The sequence below is a fragment of the Balaenoptera ricei genome, chromosome 9, assembly GCF_028023285.1.
Source record: "Balaenoptera ricei isolate mBalRic1 chromosome 9, mBalRic1.hap2, whole genome shotgun sequence".
Lineage (NCBI taxonomy): Eukaryota > Metazoa > Chordata > Mammalia > Artiodactyla > Balaenopteridae > Balaenoptera > Balaenoptera ricei.
This window is the reverse complement of record NC_082647.1, coordinates 22,112,292-22,127,583: the sequence shown is the minus strand read 5'-3', so window position 1 is coordinate 22,127,583 and position 15,292 is coordinate 22,112,292. Positions and strand designations below refer to the sequence as shown.

The following is a 15,292-nucleotide window of genomic DNA, read 5'->3' as shown; positions in this document are numbered from 1 at the left end:
GAAGGAGATTCTGATACGTGGTACAACATGGTTGAACCTTGAGGATATCATGCTAAGTGAAATAAGCCAGTCCCAAAAAGACAAATACTGTCTGAGTCTACTTATATGAGGTTCCTGGAGTAGTCTAATTCACAGAGACAGAAAGAACTGTGCTTGCCAGGGGCTGACGAGAAGGGAGAATGGTGAGTTGGTGTTTAATGGGAATGTAGTTTCAGTTTTGCAAGATGAGAGGGTTCTGGAGATGGAGGATGGGGATGGCTGTTCAATAATGTGAATGTACTTAATGCCATTACACTTAAAAGTGGTTAAGATCGTAAATTTTACATTGTATGTATTCTACCACAATTTAATAATATGTGTGTGTGTGTGTGTGTGTGTGTACACATAGCATTAAAGGAAAAAAGAAAGAGAGAAAAGAATAAAGAAAGAAAGAAGTCATTAGAGTTAGTAGTTCTGAAGAAGGCTTTTGACTTGGCAGGAAACACAGGTTAAAGGATGTCAAGGGTGCAGGCATCAAAATAAAATAGACCTTATTTCTGATACATCTTTAAATACAATTATAGAAGTCAGCTCAGAAACAGAGACGATCAGAAGTGAAAATCAGAAGGGACATTATGTTTAACTTGAAAAGAACATACCAGACCTCTCTGTGGTTCTTTGAGACCCTCTCATTATAGCCAGCTTGAAAAATTCCCCAGGACTAGGAAAGAACCTGCAAGCCCAAGAAACAAGATGACATTTTCCCACCAGCTAACAGGAAAAAACATAACTATGAGGGAAACCCTGAGTGTCCTAAAAACGTACTCTATCCTTACTGTGCACTGTTATCAGAGAACTGAAGAATTCTGGAACTGGACAAAGGCTCTCAGGCAGAGCTGCTCCAGAGACACCGACACCCAGAGAGCTTGCCCAGGCCCACTCAGTGATGCTGGATTTAAAGACAAACCCCTGGAGCACAGTTATGTTTTGTTTGTCATGTTTTATTTTTTAACAGGCATGCTTTGTATTTTAAAGGCAGCTTATTAAAGGTAAGAAGTATAGAATATTTGGAATACTCTTTTTACAAGTCATTTAATTCCATTCAAAAAATATTTATTGAGCACACAGTACATACCGTACACTATAATACTAGGCACTGGGCTAAGCGCTGAATGGTGAACAGGACGCCATCATCCTTCCTTCACCAAACTAGCAAGTATGATTTAAAAGAGGCATAGGATGCTACTGGCACACATAAGAGGGGCTCCCATATGGTCTACGTAGGTTGAGGATGGAAACCTGTATGAAGTGACATTTTTAATAACAGTAGTAGTCATTATTATCATTGTTGCAAACTTGATTGACTACTATTATGGGTCAGATCGAGTTTTGGGGGGTTTTTTTTACATTTTTTTTAACATCCTTATTGGAGTATAATTGCTTTACAATGGTGTGTTAGTTTCTGCTTTATAACACAGTGAATCAGCTGTACATATACATATATCCCCATATCCCCTCCCTCTTGAGCCTCCCTCCCACCCTCCCTATTCCACCCCTCTAGGTGGTCACAAAGCACCAAGCTGATCTCCCTGTGCTATGCGGCTGCTTCCCACTAGCTATCTATTTTACGTTTGGTAGTGTATATACGTCAGTGCTACTCTCTCACTTCAGATAGACTTTTAAAAGCACTCTCCATGCACAAATTAATTTTCACTATAAAGTGGAAATTAAATCTTATAAAGTGGAATTTTAAAGATGAGAAAATTGAGGCACAGAGAGGTCACCCAGTTCTTACATAGTGGAGTCAGACCAGACTGTATCCTTTTCAGAATCTGCCCTGAGGGGAACCCAAACTAAGACAAGACAGGGATGAAACTCAAGGATCAGAACATTCAGCGAAGAGCTGCGCTCTCTGAATACGGGGGTGGTAAATGGAGTAGCAGTACCACAGGTAGGAGCGGATGGGGCTGGGAGGCATGACCAGGTGAGTGGGGGAGGGTGGCGGGAATATGAAGCCCACGATCAGGAACCTTGGAGGGCAGTGGTGAGTGATGTCCAGTCGGGATTTTCATTAGGTTCTGCTGTGCGGAGGGGGAAGTAACTCTCTTCTGCGTCCCCCTGTGAATCCTAGTGTTTGATGATTTGTTTACGAGGACACATACTCTATACGGCCCTGATCAAGTTGGGTACAGGATATCACAGAATCGGGTGAGAGTCAAGCAGAGAAGTGACACGATGAGGCTGCTTTTCAGAAGCATCACTCTGAATGCAGTCGGGAGAATGGATTGGGGAAGAACATCAATAAGCAGGGAGAGGGATGCTAAAATGCAGTAATTTAGGTCAAAGGTGATGGTAACCAAGACGGACACACTGGAGACAGAGTAGATGGATTTGAGAATGGTTGAGATGTGGAATTTTGACCAGATTTTGTTTCTTTGTGGATTTGGAAGATGAGGAAAGAAAAGGCGCAGTAAATCACAGGTTTCAAGCTTGGGTAACTGGGATCAGTTTGGAATCTGTTGGCTATGAGGCACTAGCAAGATATCAAGTGGGAATGTCCAGTTGGCATCTGAATACAAAGCATGGCGCTCAGAGGTGGATAGAAAGAACCTGCAAAGGGCAAGGAGGAGAAAAAGGCAAAGGGGCAGGGCAAGCCAGAAAGGAGAGGACATCAAACAGGTCACGGTAGATACAATGCTAAATATATCTGGCGAATGTGGCAACAGAAGGATAGGAAGACAACTATCAGCTTTGGCCAGAGCAATATCAACTTGGTCACAGGTGCAGAAGCCACACTGGAGTAGCCTGAGAAGGGGGCAAGGGTGAGGAAATGAAGGAAGCAAATGCACACAGTTCTTCCAAGAAATTTGGCCCTGGCAGGAGAAGTGAGTGGAGAAGTAAGCGAAAGGGAAGGCAATATGAAAGCCAGTGGTTTTGTTTTCAATTGGTAAGCCTTGAGTAGGTCTACACGCGCATGGGAGAAAGTCAGTGGTGGATGGCAGGTAAAGGTCAGAGAGAGAAAGTCTCTGAGGAGGTGAGAGGGGATAAGGTCCAGAGCGTGGACACGGAGAAGGGCTCCTCTTCCACTGGAGCAGGAGGCAAGGAAAGCAAGGCGGGTGCAGAGGAAGTGTCGACTGGGGCCAGAACCTGAGTGAGCTCACCTTTTGGTGTCTGTTTTCTCTGTGCACGGGAGGCTGGGACAGCTACAGAGACCGAGGAGTGAGAACGAGCACCAGGGAGAGGGCTGCCGAGAGGTGAGAGGGGCCTGGCACGGCAGGGAGCAGCCACGCTCAGCAGAAAGTGACCTCCCGGACGTCAAATCGTGACAGCCACATGCCACCGCTCTGCGCCTCTGCGGCATTTACCAAACAACACTGGGAACATAAACACAAACCCGACGACACCGAGTTGGACCTCGTGAGAAGTCCATCTTTCAATACAGTAGGGTCAGGTAAGTCAGCTGTAATAACATCAGTCTTCCTTAGGCCTTAACCACGTATGGTACAACGAAGACAGATGCTTCCAAGGCGTATGACAGCCTTCCTGTGACAATGTGTGGAAAGCTCACACTTCAGTCTATAGTCAAACCTGGTTTGTAGGTATCACCAAAATGTCATATTTCAACACCATTAACAACACATTAGCAACCTTCGTGTTTGGTCTGAGCTGGATTTTGCTTTACGGGCATCTCCAACCCTGCTAAATGGGCACACGGATTACACTGAGGGTCGGACACACCCCTCCTTCCAGAGTCGTGCGGGGAAGCACGGGTGGGAAAACAGGCCTGTCACAGTCGCTTCTCCCAGACTCGGCTCTAGTTCCTGCTCTGGCCAGGAAATTGCTAGAGAAAGCAAAAACAGGGGCCAGGAATTGAGCACAGCGGTACAAGTCCAAACACAGGCTAGGGGAGGTGGTATTTCAAGTGAGCAACTGTTGTGTTTTACTTGAGCTCAAAGCAAAGTAGGAGGAGAGGAAGATGCGAACTCAAAGAATATCTTTCCCTGTAAAGTCTCTTTGTAGCGACAAAAGGAATTCTAGTAATTAGTATGAAGCACCTCTTGTATTTCCAGGGCATACACCTCCCAAGAAGCTCAAAAGAAAAACCTTTAATTCAGCATCCTTTTGGGGGGGAGAATGGAAATTAACAGTAAAACCTGACCAGTTCAATCGACTGGGGAGCATGCTACAAATAGTGAGATATCCGGACCGTAGGAGAGTAATGTACTTTTGCTTTTTAGTTTCTTCTTTTTAAAAAGATTTCCTTTTCTTGTGCACCTTTATTATAAAAGTAATATCATATTACTACCGGCCAACAGTCCCCATGATGCTCACTCTGACTCAGGCACAGCTCTGAGCCTCCTGCCTTCCTTGAACTTGAGGAAGGCGCTCTGATTCTGCCGGTTTTAGGGAGAAGCACAGAGGGGCTGACTCCTTCGCCTATGGGGACCCGCAGAGCTGGTGTTCCAACCCAGGCCGTCCAGCGTCAGAGTCCTGCGCTCAGCCACTTTCCTGCGCTGCCATACCATGAAAACACGAATTCTAGTACTCGAAAATTCAGGGTGTCAAAAAGAGATAAGCAGCATTTATTCTACCCCTCTAATGGAATAATGCGGTGTGTTTCCTACTCTATTCATCCTTCGGTTTTCAAATCAAGGACTCTCTGAAAAGAAGATGGTTTTTAACCATATTCAAGTAAAAACGCTAGATAAAACTGTTTACAAAAACCTTTCCAAGCAGAGATTCTACTCGTAGACAAGACTTATTTAAAGTCAGCAGATCTATTTTAGTGTACAATATGCACAAACCAGCAAAACAACTTTTTCGTCACAAGTTTCTTTACGTTACGAAAAATTTTCTTAAGAGTAGTATGTTTTTGTCTGACCCACACTTAATTATAATGAGTTCCAAAATCAGTCATTTTGAATCCATGCATATCCAAGTTTTCAAATAAGAAAACTGAAGTTCAAATATTTAGTTCTCTTTGAAGCTGCCTGCAGGCTCAGGTTGGATCGCACAGATTTGATGGTATACTTCTGTGCAGATAAGAACCCGACCTTCAGTGTGGGAATGCTGGAACTTCTAGAGGCCTCAGCTGGGTTAGTTTTATAAAACAAACAAAAAATGGCCCCCAAAATGGCCCCTGCAAAGTTTCTGTTAGTGACCTTTGATGCAAATGTTCCATGATATGTAAGTTCAAGACTGTCAGTCACTTGAGGCTTATTAAGGTTGACCAGTGTGAACTGTTATTTCCTAGACTTAAGTGCATGCCACATGTGGTCTGCACAAACATTCTTTAGGGTTCCTTTGAAATAGACTCACACATACATGGATAACCAATTTTCAATACAGGTGCCAAAGCAATTCAATGAGGAAAGGGAAGTCTTGTCAACAAATCATGCTGGAACAACTGAAGAAACATATGCAAAAGAATGAGCCTTAACCTCTACTTTACCCAGTACACAAAAATTAATCTGAGATGGATCATAGACCAGAGTATAAAAGCTAAAACTATAAGGCTTCTAAAAGAAAACACAGAAGGATATCTTTACAATCTTGAAGAGGCAGATTACCTACGAAACAAAAAGTATTGATAATATATGAGGAAATCTGATTAATTAAGTTACTTCAAAATTAAAACCTTCTGCTCATCAAAAGACATTTTTAAGAAAATGATACAGACTGGGAGAATATATTTGCATTACAAGTTTCTGACAAAAGAATTTTACTCAGAGTATACATAGGAAAAAAAACTCCTTCCTGTCAATAATAATAGGGACTTCCCTGGCGGTCCAGTGGTTAAGACTCCGAGCTCCCACTGCAGGCGGCCCGGGTTCGATTCCCTGGTTGGGGAGCTAAGATCCCGCCTGCCATGCAGCCAATCATCGTCATCATCATCATCATCCAATTTTTAGAAATTTATTTATTTATTTATTGGCTGCATTGGGTCTTCGTTGCTGCGCGTGGGCTACTCTTCATTGCAGTGCACGGGCTTCTCATTGCGGTGGCTTCTCTTGCTGTGGAGCAAGGGCTCTAGGGGCGCGGGCTTCAGTAGTTGTGGCACGCGGGCTCTAGAGCGCAGGCTTAGTAGTTGTGGCGCACGGGCTTAGCTGCTCCGTGGCACGTGGGATCTTCCAGGACCAGGGCTCGAACCCGTGTCCCCTGAATTGGCAGGCGGATTCTTAACCACTGCGTCACCAGGGAAGTCCTCATCATCCAATTTTAAAATGGCCACAAGAAAAATAAAAATGGGTAAAAGACTGAACGAAGGTATACAAGTGGCCAATAAGAACATGTTAGTCATCAAGGAAATGCACATGAAAAATCACAAAGAGATACCACTTGCCATCCAGTAGAATGGCTAAAATTAGAAAAACTGACAATCAACAATTGTTAAGAAGGAATTGGAGCATCTGGAACTCTCATCCACTGCTGGTTGGAGTATAAAATGGTATAATTATTTGGAAAATTGTTTGGAAGTTTCTTATAAAGGTAAACACAGATCTACTGTCTGGTCCATCAACTAAGCCTAAATCCAAAAAGGAATGAGACTGAGAGAGAGAGGACTTGTTCATAGTAGCTTAATGTTCATAACAGCCAAAAAGGTGAAAACAATCCAAATGTCCATCACCAGGAGAATGGATCAAAGAATTGGGTCCATTCATACAACAGAACACTATCCAGCAATAAAGGAAGCATGAACTAGGGTACAAACAACATGAAACTGCTGTGTGAAGGAAGCCAGACACGAAAAAGTACATGCTCTGTGATCCCATTTAGATGAAGTTCAAGAACAGGAAAAAACAGTGATATAAATCAGAAAGTGTTTGCCAGTGGGGGTGGAGGCTGATTGGATGGGGCATGAGAAAACCTAGGTGAAGAAATGTTCTACGTGTTAACCAGCATTGGGTTACATGAGTGTACTTAACATCACCAGCATTGCACCATGGCCGTCTCATTTCTTTGGGACCATCCATACAAGGTATTTCCTCCAGAGGAAAAGATAAAACTTGCTGATTTTTCTCTCATCCAACAGTAGCAGTCAACTGATATGACAGGTCCCAGAACCAGTGTGACGGTGCTCTAAATTCTCAGTCATAGTGTCCTTTTAGGCCCATCATTTTTCAGTAGACTACTGACAAGCCGCACTCAACACATTCCAAGTGGGTATGGACAGAAGGGCACATGGAACAAGCTGATGATATTTGTTCTGACCAATACCAGAAATAAATTACAAGCATGTTCTGGGAGCTTGCATCCTCGGAGCTCAGGACATTTCAGCACTCTCCACATCTGCTTCTAGGGCATGGCCTCAGAGGGCCTGCTCTTTGATCTAGAACAGTCCAGAGGCTCTAAACTGGTAAACAACTTACAGAATACAGAGGTCAGATACCAGAGGATCTTTACTCTCCTCAATTACATCTAAGCCATTACACAAAGGATAATTAATATGCAACAGTACTACTTTGCAAATTCTCAAGATAGATTTGGGGCTTCTAGTATTGTACTAGAGATCAGGATAGACTGAGAAGATTCTGTGTTAGGTTCAATCACATGGGAGCAACCGGCCCTAACTGTGGGGACCTCTGGGGAAGATCTCCAGGGATTCGTCACAGGGAAACAGCTGCTTTTTCCGAGTAAAATGAGGGAACGGTAAGACTGGAAACATCAGTTCAGAGTTTCTTCTGAGATACAAATGGATACCCCTTGTGTGAGGGAAGTTAAAGAACTAATTAGTTAACATCTGATTTTTCCCATCTTCATGGTATCTACTATGCATTTTCAGGAACTATGGGACAAATACGAGAAAGGGATGATCAATAAGAATTTGGAGCTTTTTTCCACAAAGGAAATGGGAAGGGAGAATATGAGATGCTTCTTACAAGAACAGGGAGAAGTATGAGGGTCTATCCGCTAAGGAATAAAAGTTATAGAAATGAAGGAACAGGAGATTCTTTCAGAAATTCCTATGTCTAAGGGCAGAAAAGAAATTAAAAAGTAAGCATATGCACATTTATACTTGTATTAAAGATCAGGAACAACTACCACTACTTCTATAGATTTTTTTTTTTTAATGACTAAGTTGCATGTTTCACAAGATGCATCTTTTCTTCTAGCAACAAAGCTAGAAGAGTGTCTTGGGGTGTTCTATGATGAATGACTATAGCCTCCACAGCTGGAAAGCATGTCTTTGTATAATAATGTCAGCTCACTGTTTCTTCCCAGCCAAGTTATTTTTTTTTAAATTTTTATTGGAGTACAGTTGATTTGCAATGCCGCGTTAGTTTCTGCTGTACAGCAAAGTGAATCAGTTACACATATAATATATCCACTCTTTTTTAGATTCTTTTCCCATATAGGTCATTACAGAGTATTGAGTAGAGTTCCCTGTGCTATACAGTAGGTCCTCATTAGTTATCTATTTTATATGTAGTAGTGTATGTATGTCAATTCCAATCTCCCAATTTATCCCTCCCAGCCAAGTTATTTTGAGGGTTAGTGTTTCCAAACCCCAATACCCACTGCAGTTATCACGCCCTCATTTAAACGTTTTCCTGGCTAAATGCATTTCTGACTTAATTCTTCAGATGTGCTTCTGACAAATCAGCAAATGAAAGGACTTCTCATCTGTTATGGACTGAATGTTTGTTTTCCCCCCAAATTCACATGTTGAAATCTTAATAAGATGCCTTTAGGAGGTGGGGCTCTGGTGAAGTGATTAAGTCACGAAGGTGGAGCCTTCATGAATGGGATCAGTGCTCTTATAAAAGAGACCCCAGAGACCTCTCCTGCCCCTTCTACCGTGTGAGGACACAACGAGAAGACAGCTTTCTATAAACCAGCCTCCCGAACTGTGAGGAATAAATTTCCATTGTTTATAAGCCACCCAGTCTATGGTACTTTGTTACAGAAGCCTGAACTAAGATACCGTTTCAAAATGGTGGTCAGGGCACATGAAAGATCCCATTACAGTTATAAAAAAAAGTATACATACCCACCACAATTAAAAGACTATCATGGGCCTGAGAGATTTCCACAAACATCTGGAAGCCATAAAATGATGAAGTCCTGACGGACGAAGCTGAGCAGAGGCAGCTCACAGCCCCGGAGGTTCTCTGAGACGGCTGCTGCTGAGGAAGGCCACAACCCAGTGAAACCCCAAAGCGGCTCCAGACTCAGAAAAAGCAAGGACCGTATGGGCCAGAGATGACAAAAAGGGTAGAAAGGAGAAGATTAACTGAAAAGTCTAAGCCTCAACAACTGTTACTTCCGTGCCTAATTGCTATCTTTATGAGAAACAACAAAACTTACAGCCCCCCACCCAGGCAAAAACTAAAAATTAAAAAAGGGAAATGATTCTCTAAAGAAATTAAACACAATGTCTAGTGAGAACTAAACAGCTAGTGTGGTTCTGAAAACCCCAAAGTCAAGCCCTCTTCACTCGGATACTTAGCGACTCTCCAGACAAGGGCTGGCTCTGTGCCACCAGAGGCACGCAAGATGCACCCAACATTAACGAGCCCTGGCAGCCTTAAGGCCACCTCATCTCTATATGAGTGAAGAGTTAAGCATAAACATACAGTTAAAGAAAGCCTGCCATGTGGAAGTGGAAAACCAAGATACACAACAAAAAGACCCTGGAAGAAACAGAAAATTCAAAAGAGTGAAGATATTTCGTCAAGAACCGTCAAAACAACTTTTATTAGTGTCCCTACAAAATATTTGAGGAGCGATAATTACATCCACATATAAGAATAACAACAACCAAAAAATGCACAAGAAATAGCAATCCAAGAAAAAGGTCTACAGAATTAAAAATGTGGCCCCAAACAACAAATATCAGTGAGCACTGCATGCATGTGCCTGGGTACCCTGACCTCACAGCTGTGACTCTGATGACATAATCCTGTGTCACAGACAATACCTTACCTAAGATGCACTATATTTACAGCACACAGTCATAAGTCTAAAATGGCACATGCAGAACATGTTCCTGGGAAGAAGACAGTGACACAAAGCCCCCTTGTTCAAAAAAATCTGTTTTTAACTCCTCTGCTCGTTTGCAAGATGACCTGTAAGCTTCTCTCCATACCTGTCTGTCCTTTCCTACAGGAAGGGAGAAACCAAAGGTGGTGTTTTTAGAGTGACATAATAAAGACTCCTGGAAAGTACTAATAAGAACTAGCTTAACGTGAAGACCTCAAGATACTAAAACATATTAATGTAGTACATGTGAAATCTTCCCTGGAGATCTTTTTTTTTTTTTTAATCTTTTCATGTAAATAAATCTGCTCCCACAGTATCGTTCTTTTTATTTTTTAATTTTTATTTATTTATATTTATTTTTGGCTCTGTTGGGTCTTCGTTTCTGTGCAAGGGCTTTCTCTAGTTGCGGCGAGCGGGGGCCACTCTTCATCGCGGTGCGTGGGCCTCTCACTGTCGCGGCCTCTCTTGTTGCGGAGCAGAAGCCCTAGACGCGCAGGCTCAGTAGCTGTGGCTCATGGGCCTAGTTGCTCCGCGGCATGTGGGATCTTCCCAGACCAGGGCTCGAACCCGTGTCCCCTGCATTGGCAGGCAGATTCTCAACCGCTGCGCCACCAGAGAAGCCCTTCCCTGGAGATCTTCACATAGAAGATAAAACATCCCTCCCATCTGGGTGATTTGCATACTGTCCTTCCTGGAACTACAGAGAGGAACTGAATCACTGGTTCAAAACCCCACTAATCCCAAAGCTTTCTTTATATAACCAAAAAATTCTGTAATGCCCTATTTATATTTGCTATTCTGAAATAAAATTCATTGGTAAACATTACCTGGTATACACATATTTTTAAAACATCAATATAATACCTTAAATTTAACGTAAAGGAGAACCTAAAAGCAAAACAATTTATAATAAAAACACAACAGGGGCTTCCCTGGTGGCGCAGTGGTTGGGAGTCTGCCTGCCAATGCAGGGGACGCGGGTTCGAGCCCTGGTCTGGGAAGATCCCACATGCCGCGGAGCGACTGGGCCCGTGAGCCACAATTGCTGAGCCTGTGCGTCTGGAGCCTGTGCTCCGCAACGGGAGAGGCCGCGGTGGTGAGAGGCCCACGCACCACAATGAAGAGTGGTCCCCGCTTGCCGCGACTGGAGAGGGCCCTCGCACAGAGACGAAGACCCAACACAGCCATAAATAAATGAATAAATAAATAAAAATTCTAGGATAAATCCTATTAAAAAAAAAAAAACAAGACATATTTCAATATGTACATGACTTTCAGGTCCCATTAACTATGTAATGAAATAGATGCTTATCATTTACTTATAAAGAATACTTGGATTAATAGAAGTCAAATCAGAAGCTTTCCATATTAAAAGTACAGGAAAACAAAAGAGGAGAGGTACAGGTGAATGAAAATGAGTATATCCTGTGTATATTTAAAGTATGCCAAGGTTATCTTGTGTTTTTATGTAAAATGAATTTAGGTCTAAGCTCGGATAATTATAAACTAATTTTCACTGCATGAATATCCAACAGGATAGCTGAAAGTCATGTGGGATACAGGGCAGTTCTTTCTGTCTTTTCCACTGCAGGACATTTAAAATCTCTGATTCAAGGCCCTTCACTGCAGAACCAAACACCATACCAAATTTCTACTATGTCCTCTAGGGGGCAGCACTGTTCCCATGAGAACCCCTGGCTGATGACCTATGGGAGTTTCCTTCCAGCCTTCCTATTCTACCACAGAGAATCGAATCCTAAAGAACAAAATCAGTAACATACCTAAGAAAAATATTAATTTAATAAGGAAAATGACTATGAAGAAATTAGTTTAGGTTTATGCCATTAACTATAGCCATATTCAACATTATTTCCTCTTTTTGAATCCAAGATAACTAGTTACTCCATATAGAATATGGAATGAAAAGCTGTTACCTCTGTGACATTTATTTAGATAGCACAAAGTGATTCTGGCTTTAGAATTTTTAACTTTCAAATCTAGTTAATTAATGATGAACAGGGAGTTTTCCATAGAACTCTACAACTCTCATTTCCTCAAAACAAGAATTAATGCATTCTTTCATATGTGGTCATTACAGGAAGGGGGGAGGGAGCCATTTACTGTAAATGCCTTTCTGATGCAATTCTACCACCTCTCTCAAAGAGAGAATTCATCTAAGAAGGCTTAGTCACTTCTTCAAGAAAAATGCCAGTGCACTGAATATCCACAGTTGGAACCTCCTGCCTGAGGAGAGAACTGGAGCTGGTCCCACCAGGAGTAAACATGGGGGAGTGGCAGGGAGAGAGGTCTCACGGCTCCTTCCTCAGAACAGATTAAGCAGTATGCCTCAAAATTTGGCCTTTAACATAGGGAAAAGTCTGACACATTTGTAACATCATTGTTTCATAAATCATATGCAAACACCGATTTTCCCCGCCCAACTTTTAAAGCATACTTCCTAAAAAAAACATGAGACTTAAGTTATGAACTAGTAACCTATGTGTAATTAGCATCTTAGCAACTAGAGTTATTTTATTTTAATTTAAATATTAATTTAATATTATTTAAAAATTTCATGCACAGAAAGAGAAATGGAATCCTACGCTTAAAAGATTTGAAAATGAAACTACATTTTGAAGAGGGTGGATTTCACATCAAAGGGATAATGACATACAGGGTTATCCTAAAAAGCAACTCAGAGGGAAAAACTTAAGACAAATAGTTCTGAGCTCTTCTCAGAGGACTAATTTTTCTAAAATCTCAAATCCACCCAAAGGAAAACAAGGAACGATTTCTCCAATCTACCCTTACCTGGATGCCCATTAATTCTTCTAACAGCCAGATGCACCCCTTGCTTCTGTGGAGGAGTCAGTGCCAAGCCCAAAGCCCAGAAGTCACCCAAGACTCAAGGCTGTTTCCTGCTGGAGTCCGAAATCCGCCTGATGAGTGAAACTGCACATCGTAATATACACGTTCTGAGCAAGCTATTGGCTAAGTGAAGGCAACGCGTGTGGAAGTCTGATTTGCCACCTTTGGGGCATGCCTCTCATATCCCAGCTCAGAAAGACGAAAGACACACCACGTCTGAGTGAGTCAAAACTAGACAGGGTTCGTTTTTTTCTGTAGCATTCTCCCTAACCCTACGGAAACCACCGGGAGAACAAACCACAGTGAGACAGGAGTCCCTCATCAGGCAAAGTCAATGAAGAACGAATTATGTCGACGCTGCAATTTAAAAATAAATCTCATGCCACTGCCAAAGTTTTCTGTGTTATGCAGCTGCCTAAGACTTATACGTAAGTATAGGCACGGTCCACATATTTTTAAGCCAAGAATTCTGAGCCATGGTTTTGGGGCTCAGAATTACCAAGAAGTGGTAAAAATTCTCAAAAGAAATTTAGTCTTTATGCTACACTGATGATCAACCAAGAATAATGGATCAGTGGTGTAACTGATCTTAGAATTAGGGGTTTTCAACACGCAGCTCTTGGACCACGTGCATCAGAATGACCTAAAGTTGACTCAGAACTCTGGGGCGGAGCCCAGGGATCTGCATGTTAAGAAGCACTCCAGGTTATTTTTAAATCCTTTAAAGTTGGAAGATGATTTTTTCCTGTCAGTGGAACTGAACAGTGGATTACAGCTGCTGCCATCTTCCCTTTCATTCAGTTATTTTGTCTTTGACTCCTGCTGAAATCAGGAGCGATAAGGACGCTAAAGCCACCTCAGTCCTGAGGCTTTAACTCCAGGGGAAAGGACAGCCTGCCTGGGTTCACCTGGCCTCTCCTCCCCACCACCTCTCTACCTGAGAGACAAAAGCTCAAGCTGAGGGAGCTGAAAAACACAGTACTTGATGTTGAATGTGAACATTACATTAAAAGATGTTACCAGAATAAAACACGCTACTAAAAACAAGAGGAGGAAAATGAGGAGAGAGGACACTAACGTTTACTGACTGCTCACGATGTTGCAGGCACCACATCAAGAACGTTATAGACAGTCTTCCTTGCCACAGAAGTCTCACCGAAACAAAAACAAAAACAAAAAACCCTGCTTCACAAGGGTATGAACACACAGAGTCCACGTCTAACGGCAGGGACCCACCAGCAACGCATTCTCTACGTCAGACTTCACGTTGGCCCTGTATGCCCACCTCCACCCCCATTATCCTCTGAACATAAAGGATTTTTAAAAAGGAAACTGAACAACATTGTCAGAAATGCACTTAAAATGATATCACCTTTCCATATTTCTTGTTCCTGGTTCCTTCTTTATCCACCGCAAGACTGTGTGAACTTGCAGAAAACTCACAGTCCTTTTCCATCAGCTGTTCTCCATTTTAAGCAGTCAGTTCACTTCAGTCCAAAGTGCTGGGCGGCGGGGTGGCGGTGGTGGTGGGGAAGCACCAACATTACAACGTGCACAGAGAAATGTGATTTGAACATCACCAACGAGTATAAAAATTATGTTTCACTAAATAAAAAGGGTTTACCTGTTCCTCCAACATACATAAAGTTTCTAAGGAAACTTTCTGGATGAGGGGAGCCCAACTTAGAAAACAGTGTGCTTACGAACAAGCTTTTCCAAGTGCCACCTCTGTGTCTCAGGATGACTACACACCCTGACATCCTAACACAGACAGGGCTATAAGGAAGCCGACTTTATATCTTTAATTTTGCTATGAGCTGATCTAGTGTATTTGGTGTTCCAACTATTTTGCCTAATAGGTAAAATTTGCATCTGTCAGAGCACCGGTTCTCAAACTGTATGTTAGCGCTGGAAGCCCTCCCCCAAATGAAATCTTAGGTGAAAGCCCAATATAGGCACTAGATGAAAGCAGAGCATCCTCGGTTGATGTGGTGGCCTAGAGGATGCAAAGCCCTCCTGATCTGGGCCTGCTGACTCATCTCACCCCTTGGCGTGGCTACCGAGGCAACACTGCCAAACCCCAGGGGCTCTGTTTTATCTTTTCTCAGACCTTGATGATTTTTTAAAATGTATACTTTATTATTTTATTCTATGTATGCCTTTATGTCTCAAAGTTGGGCATATATAAAAATTGTTAAAAGCCATAAGTCCTATTTCAAATGCTGCTGATTTACTACATTAAGCTTAGGAATTCTGTTGCTTATTTGGCTTGTGTGGACCCAAACAGAACGATTATAATCTCTACTGGTATCTCTTTGTCAACAATACTCTTAGCATATCTGCAAGTTCAAGGTCATTTTATAAACACAAAATTGTGTCAAGATAATGCATCTTCAATGAATGAGAACATATTCATGATGTACAAGACCCCTTGCCATGATTTCACTTTCACCAGTGGCCT

The 15,292-nt window shown here is 42.3% G+C and overlaps 1 long non-coding RNA gene across 7 annotated transcripts in view; it reads right to left on the bottom strand.

Annotated features, from left to right (window-relative positions):
• Window positions 1–15,292, bottom strand: part of LOC132371801 (uncharacterized) — a 192,042-nt gene that overhangs the window by 59,654 nt on the left and 117,096 nt on the right. For 6 of the 7 annotated variants that reach the window (XR_009504985.1, XR_009504981.1, XR_009504983.1 and 3 more), the window contains one exon: window positions 14,204–14,333. The exons of the other annotated variant lie outside the window; for it this stretch is intronic. This is a non-coding gene — a long non-coding RNA (uncharacterized LOC132371801). The remainder of the gene's footprint in view (window positions 1–14,203; window positions 14,334–15,292) is intronic. 7 annotated transcript variants of the gene reach the window in all.